Raw genomic sequence first — 8342 nt, 5'->3', positions numbered from 1 at the left:
GCTTTTATATTCAAGTCCTCTCAAAATAAATGCCATCATTACATTTGCCTTCCTCTAACCGGATCCCTCCCGCCCGGCACCGCCTTCCTGCCCTGCAGTCTTCTTCTTGCCCTCTCCGCCTCCACCCTACTCCGACCTATCACCTTCACCTTTACCTCTTTCCACCTATCACATTTCCAACGCCCCTCCTCCATGTCCCTCCTCCCTACCTTTTATCTTCTCCTGCTGAACACTCTCTGCTCATTCCTGAAGAAGGGCCTGTGCCCAAAACGTCGAATCTCCTGTTCCCTGGATGCTGCCTGACCTGCTGTGCTGTTCCAGCAATAAAGTTTCAACTGTGCTTTTCCAGCAGCACTATAATCTCAAAGTGCTCAATACCTACTCCACCTTTACTCCATAGATTTTATGGCCGCACATAAGTTTTTAACATTTGCAGAGGCCCTTAGGATCTGGTGACTGAATGTTTAGTGCATTCAAAGTCATGAACTGTCAGGGACAGATTAGAGAGAGGAAAGTTTTTGCATTGGAGGGTACCCTGATTGGAAAGTAGTCAACCAAGAACACTGTGGAGGGAAATTGTTTTAAACCGTGATTGCCAAGATCTGGGAGATTCTCAAGGTGGAAACAAATTCAAACATGATATTCAAAAGAAAATAAGAGAAATAGTTGAAAGGGGAAATATGACAGGGCCACAGGGAGAAAGGGAGGGGGCATAATATTGATTTTAGTTCTTGCTACAAGCTAGAATGGGCTTAATAGGCCAAATGGCCTCCATCTGTACTGGAACTATGCCATCATTCAATATTGTACGAGTGTGAACGATAAATATGAGATATGGTTGACACTTTTTGGTAAATTAATTCATTTGGCAAGATGTTTAGAGCTCTGATTGTTATGACTGTAAATAAAAATGAACATATCAGCCAGGCCATACATGGAATTAAATGGAATATTATTTTATTTATCTCGTCCAACATTAATCTGCATTAACTGCACAGAGAATAAAATTGAATATTCTGTCAAGATAGTGTTGCATTCAAACCCATCTGTTTCCCTAATGAATGGGGTAGGTTGGAAGTGCCCGTGAAAGGAGAGGACAAAAATTTTAATCAGAAATCTTCTTTGATATTTATTGCAATAAATATATACAGACTTTCAAGAAGTTACCAACTCCTGGGTCTTGTTAAATTGTACACTACTGAGCTGAAAAACAGCTTCCCTTTGAGTGAAGAATACTGTGCCACCTTACATTGTAATGCAGCTTGGCTGTGAATACACTGCACGTCACGCAAATTAAGGTCACTGAGGATCAACTGTGCTGATTGCTTTATTGTGTCTACTTCATGTCTTTCCCTCTTTGTGAACAGCACTGGAAATTTGTAATTATCATTTCCACGAGAACTACAACAAGCCATGTTATTAATAGTCTGCCTCATGAGCAAAGAAACTACTTGGAGTGACATGTCAGATTTAAGCTGAGGGCAAATCAGTCTCCAAAGAGACCAGGGCTTTCACTTTTTTAACTGATTGGTTAGTTTCCAAATATATATGCACCAAACAGGCAAATATTATTGCAGCAAAGACCAAAATGCTTTCATGAACCTAAGACTCTTAGATATCTGAAAGTATAGTGGGACAGGTAGTACTTGCCAGGACATAGAGAATCCAACTTACCCCTCAGCAAATTGTCGTACAGTCTTTACAAATCACAAGGACGAGAGTACTCAGTGTTTTGTCCTGGGAGAGCAAAAGAGCTGCAGGTTTTGGGGAGAATTGCACAATCAAGATCAAACCTTATATAATTAACAAAGACATTTAAAAGACGAGTTATGATAACATCAGGGTGTTTTCATGCATTCCACAGCCAATGAAGTACACTGAGATTTTCTCTCTGGATCAAGTGGTAGTGCATGCCATCTGACTCAGGAAACATTGGATTCAAGTCCTGCATCAGAAAATTGAGTCTTTTTTAATTTATTCATGACATATGGGCATGGCTGGCTGGACCAACATTTATTGCCCATCCTTGGTTGCCCTCGGTGGCGAGTTGTCTTTTTGAACATCTACAGTCCACATGCTGTAAGTAGACCCACAATGTTGATAGGGAAGCAATTCCAGGATTTTGACTGAACGACCATGAAGGAGCGACGATATATTTCCATTAACTGGAGGTACCAGTGTTGGACTGGGATGGACAAAGTCAGAAGTCAGATGACACCAGGTTATAGTCCAACAGGTTGATTTGAAATCACAAGCTTTTGGAGTGTAGCCCCTTCGTCAGATGAAGTGAGAGAGACACACACAGACACAGAGTTTACAGGCAGAGAGATCAAGGGCAGAGAGATCAAAAGATCAAACGAATGGTGTGAATAATAATAAGTCTCTGCAGATGACCAAAACAGTGTCAGATGGTGTAAGTGTCAACAGCTGAATAACAAGTGAAGGGATGAACTACAATCTGATTAATTGAGGCAGAGAAATAATTACACAAAATTAAAATAAGGTGGTGCTGGAGACAAACCTAATGTATAGAATAACGTGATAGATATAAGAGTCACAAGTCAAGAGTCTATCCAAAGTAATAAGTAATCTAAAACTGTATAAACTAATTAAGGTAGAGAGATCATAACAATTTATCAACATGATGGTGTCAAGACAGGAGAGTAAGGAAGATTTTACAGATACAGAACAGTGTGGTGGGGACACATGTAGCACGACATGAACATCATTGATGGATATGGAACTTAGCTATTAGTTTCTGCTCTGCTATTCTTCATTGTTGTGTATCTCGAAGGCCACCTTGGAGGATGCTTACCCGAAGATTGGAGGCTGAATGTCTTTGATCGCTGAAGTGTTCCCCGACTGAGAGGGAACATCCCTGTCTGGCGTTTGTTGCGCAGTGTTCATTCATCTGTTGTCATAGCATTTGCTTGGTCTCACCAATATACCATGCTTCGGGGCATCCTTGCCAGTAATGTATGAGATAGACAACGTTGGCCGAGTCACATGAGTATCTGCCGCATACATGGTGGGTGGTGTCCCCACATGTGTCAGGACGATGAGTGGTTTGGAAGGAAACTTGCAAGTGGCGGTATTCCCATGTATCTGCTGCCCTTGTCCTTCCAGATGGACGTGGTCATGGGTTTAGAAGGTGCTGTCTAAGGATCTTTGATGAAGTGCATCTGGTAGATAGTACACATTGTCCTACTGAGTGTTGGTGATGGAGTGAGTGGATGCATGTGGATGTGGTGCCAATCAAGTGGGTTGCTTTGCCCTGGATGGTGTCAAACTTCTTGAGTGTTGATGAAGCTGCACCTATCTGGGCAAATGGGGAAAATTATATCACATTCTTGGCCTATGGTTTGTAGATGATGGACTGTCTTGGGGAGTCAGACAGTGAGTTACATGCCACAGTATTCCTAGCTTCTGACTTGTTCCTGTAGCCACTGTATTCATATGGTGGGTCCAGTTGAGTTTCTGGTCAATGGTAGCCCCCAGGATGTTGACGTAGGGTATTCAGTAATGGTAGCACCATTAAATGTCAATGGCAGCAGTTAGCTTGTACCTTATTGGAGATGGTCCTTGCTTGGCATTTGTGTGGTGTGAATGTTATTTGCTGCTTCTCAGCCCAAGCCTGGATGTTGTCCAGATCTTGGTGCAAGTGAGGACTGCAGATGCTGGAGACCAGAGTTGAAACGTTTGGTGCTGGAAAAGTGCAGCAGGTCAGGCAGCATCCAAGGAGCAGGAGAATCAAAGTTTTGGGCATAAGCCCTTCTTCAGGAATCAGATCTTGGTGCATTTAGATATCAGCTGCTTCGGTATCTGAGGCGTCACGAATGGTGCTGAATGTTATGCAATCAATGGCAAACATTCCAACTGCTGACCTTATGGATGGAGCGAAGGTCATTGATGAAATAGCTGAAGAGGTTTGGGCCCAGGGCACTACCCTTAGGAACTCCTGCAGAGATACTCTGGAGCTAAGATGACTGACTTCCACCAAACACAACTAGCTTCTGATGTGCCAGGTATGACTCCAACCAGCAGAGAGTTTGCCCCCATTGATTCCAGTTTTGAGAGGGCTCCTTGATGCCCCACTCAGTCGAATGACTGTCATTTGAAGCCTGTCATTTTCACCTCATCCCCTAGAATTCAAACTGGGTATCAGTGAGCAGATGTTGTTTGATAGCACTGTTGATTGCACTTTCCATCACTCTACTGTTGATCACGAGCATACTGATGTTGTGATAATTAGCCAGGTTGGATCTGTCCTACTTTTTGTAAAGAGGGCATAGTTGAGCAATTTTCTAAATGTCAGGTGGATGCCAGCATTGTAACTGTACTGAAACTGTTTGCCTTGGGAAACTGCAAGCTGTACAGCACAAGCCATCTTTGCTATCACTGGAATGTTGTCAGGGTCCATAGCCATTGGTTATCCTGTGATTCCAACATTTTCTTGTGAATGAATTGTACTGGCTTAAGACCGGCTTTTGGGATGCTGGGGCTCACTGGAGGAGGCCAAGATCAATCATCCAGTTTGCATTTCTTGCTGAAGATTGTTGCAATTGCTTCAGCCTTATCTTACATCCTGATGTGAAGGCCTTACTCATCATTTTGAGGTTGGGGATATTTATGAGGTCAGGGATATTTATGAGGTCTCCTCTTCCAGTGACTTGTTTAATTGTACACTACCATTCACGACTGAATGTGGCAGAACTTCAGAACTTACATCTGATCCATTGATTGTGGGATCATTTAGCTCTATCACTTCCTGCTTATGCTGTTTGGTGTGCAAAGTTGCCCTGTTTAGTGGCTTCACCAGGTTGACACCTCATTTTAACTGCTGTCCCTGTCATGCCCTCCTGTACTCTCTACTGAACTATGGTTGATCCCCTGGCTTTTTTAAATTTATGTGGGGTGTGGGCATCATGTGCTGACCAGCATTTATTGCCCGCCCCCAGTTGCCATTGAGAAGGGCTGGTTAAGGTTAACACACAGGTTCAGATGGCAGTTAGGAAGACAAATGCAATGTTCTCATTCATTTCAAGGGGGCTAGAATACAAGAGCAGGAGTGTACTATTGAGGCTGTATAAGGTTCTAGTCAGATCACATTTGGAATATATTGAGCAGTTTTGGTTCCCATATCATATGAAGGATGTGCTCCCATTGGAAGGTGTTCAGGGGAGGTTTTCAAGAATGATGCTGTGGATGAAAAGCTTGTCATTATAAGGAGTGTTTAAGGACTCTGGGTTTGTACATAATGGAGTTTAGAAGGATGAGGGGAGATCTGATTTGAAACTTGCAGGATACTGAGAGGTCTCGATAGAGTGAACGCAGAGAAGATATTTCCATTCCTAGGAGAGATTAGGACTCAGACTGGAGAGCATAACCTCAGAGTGAAGAGACGACCCTTTAGAACTGAGATGAGGAGCAATTTCTTTAGCCAGAGAGTGGTGAATCTCTGGATCTCAGTGTTACAGAGGGCTGTGGAGGCCAAGTCATTGAGTGTATTTAAGAAAGAAATAGATAGGTTCTTGATTAGTATGGGGATAAAGGGTTATGGGAGAGAAAGCAGAAAAATTGGGTGAAGAAACTTATCAGTAATGATAACAAAGTGGAGCAGAATCAATGGGCTGAATAGCCTAATTCTGATGCTATACCTTATGTCATTATAATCTATCTGAACAGGTTGGTGAAAAAATTCTAGAACAGCTTTGATTTGTTTGTCACGGTGAGGAAAAAGGAAAAGCTATTTGTGTAACCCTGTCAAACAATTAACAAGTCTGCCATTTGGTAATGACTGCAAATGTGATTGATGATAATGAACTAGCAAACACCTGGACTTTGATAAAGAATGATTACAATTTAATGGCAGGATAATGATAAAGGCTGAGCTTTAAGAAAACCATATAAAAATGCTTTTGTGTGTATATGACGAGATTCAGCAAGGAATCTGGCAGCTCATTTCAAATGGTTCTGATTGGATAGCGAATCAGAAAATTAATTTCAATTGTGTGTAGTGGCTTTGCTTTGAAGAACAGGGCTTACAGCATTTAAACTCTCACCTGATAATTGTAGCATGAACTGCACAGTGCTGTTAAATCTCGGGACACAACTTAACTCAGAACATCATGTTATTCTTCCATGTAACCAGACAGATATCCTGTCCACTGAATATTTTAGCTATGTATAACATCACAGAAGTGCTGTCAAATCGAGTACAATTTGTTTGGGTTTAAAGGATATGGTCAAGTTGGATTCAAATGTTTAATGAAGAACAGAATTGCTTATTTCAAATAACCATAAGGCTAATATGATCCCGTTAGTCAAATCAAGGTCATCTCAAATTTGGGCTTATCCGTTTGTATAACCAAGGAAGTTGTTTTCTATGAGTTTTCTTCTCTATTCCCTTGAGGTGAAGATTTGAACTGGGTGAAAACACTGCTCTGGATTCAAAGGTGATTGTTTCAAAATATTGGAAAATTAAAATTCTTCTAACATGGCAAAGAACTTTTGTGATATCAAAAGAACAGGTTATTTTGTGGACCCAAGATGAGAAAAAAAAGTATATATTGTAGTCATGAGTTGGAGTCTCACAGAGTTCAGTTATTTGGGAAAAGCAGTTAAGGATCTTTTCAGAATCATGAATGGAACCATCTTACACAACAAGGCATGATTGTCTGGAATGTGCTGCCAGGAAAAAAACTGATGGAAACCAATTCAATAATACTTTCAAAGGACAATTTGAATGAATGATTTGATTGTCACATATATGTTCAAGGTAAAGTGAAAAGTGTTTTCTCGCCTCAAAAAAAAACCTGAAAAGAACGACACAGAGTTATGTAGCTACAGACCAGAGGAGTTGGGACAATATAATAGCTCTTTCAAAGAGTCAGCGCATAGACAATGGGCAAAATTACCATCTTTACTTCGAGCTATTCAGTTGTGCAGAACACATCAGTCAGTATATCAATGTATATTCTGGTGCAGCTGTATCTATCTGATTATTGGGAAAATTGCAAAGCCATTTCTCATGCGGTCGTTCTCATGCGTGCCTTTCTTCAACGTGAATTGGCTATAATGCAGTTGAAGAATTTAGACCATTATTTGTAGAATGGCAATTTTCCTTAGCTATATTAGCTATAATGTGATTCCAGCCCCATTAGTTTAAATGATGCTGCTATTGCACGATTTTCTTATAAAGCAGGGTCGCACAGGAACAGAACTATCATGTTATATTAGAACCGACTATAAATGAGAAGCAGGACAAATCTAATCAGGCTCATTAGATCCTCATCAATCTATTCTCAACCATGAGTGAAAAGGTAAGAGTTATTAACAGTGCTGGAAAGCAGTACTTTCATATCAATAATCTGCTTACTAATGCTCAGTTTGGTCACCAGGTCCAGACCTCATTACAACATGAATTCAAACATGGACTAAAAAACAGAATTCCAGAGGTGATGGTGACTGCTGTTAATAGCAAGGCAGCATTTGACAAAATGTGAGGTAAGAGAGATGGGGGAGTGGCATTTTTGATAAGGGATAGCATCACAGCTGTGCTGAGGGAGGATATTCCCGGAAATACATCCGGAGAAGTTAGTTGGGTAGAACTGAGAAATAAGAAAGGGATGATCATCTTATTATGATTGTATTATAGACCCCCTAATAGTCAGAGGGAAAATGAGAAACAAACTTGTAAGGAGATCTCAGCTATCTGTAAGAATAATAGGGTAGTTATGGTAGGGGATTTTAACTTTCCGAATGTAGACTGGAACTGCCATAATGTTAAAGGTTTAGATGGAAAGGAATTTCTTAGGTGCATACAAGACAATTTTCTGATTCAGTATGTGGATGTACCTACTGGAGAAGGTGCAAAACTTGACCTACTTTTGGGAAATACGGCAGGGCAGGTGACTGAGGTGTCAGTGGGGGAACACTTTGGGGCCAGCGACCATAATTCTATTTGTTTTAAAACAGTGATGGAAAAGGATAGACCAAGATTAAAAGTTGAAGTTCTAAATTGGAGAAAGGCCAATTTTGACGCTAATAGGCAAGAACTTTCGGAAGCTGATTGGAGGTAGATGTTCGCAGGTAAAGGGACGGCTGGAAAATGGGAAGCCTTCAGAAATGAGATAACAAGAATCCAGAAAAAGTATACTCCTGTTAGGGTGAAAGGAAATGCTGGTAGGTATAGGAAATGCTGGATGACTAAAGAAATTGAGGGTTTGGTTAAGAAAAAGAAGGAAGCATATGTCAGGTATAGACAGGATAGATTGAGTGAATCCTTAAAAGAGTATAAAGGAAGTAGGAGTATACTTAAGAGGGAAATCAGGAGGGCAAAA

General features: G+C 41.0%; 1 long non-coding RNA gene across 1 annotated transcript in view; it reads left to right on the top strand.

The window, feature by feature from the left end:
- Positions 1-7504, top strand: part of LOC122559218 — a 25899-nt gene extending 18395 nt beyond the window's left edge. The window contains exon 3 of the long non-coding RNA XR_006314370.1: positions 7401-7504. This is a non-coding gene — a long non-coding RNA (uncharacterized LOC122559218). The remainder of the gene's footprint in view (positions 1-7400) is intronic.
- The last annotated feature ends 838 nt before the right edge of the window (positions 7505-8342 follow it).

This window comes from Chiloscyllium plagiosum, chromosome 18, assembly GCF_004010195.1.
Source record: "Chiloscyllium plagiosum isolate BGI_BamShark_2017 chromosome 18, ASM401019v2, whole genome shotgun sequence".
Classification (NCBI taxonomy): Eukaryota; Metazoa; Chordata; class Chondrichthyes; order Orectolobiformes; family Hemiscylliidae; genus Chiloscyllium; species Chiloscyllium plagiosum.
This window is presented reverse-complemented; position numbering and strand designations above follow the sequence as displayed.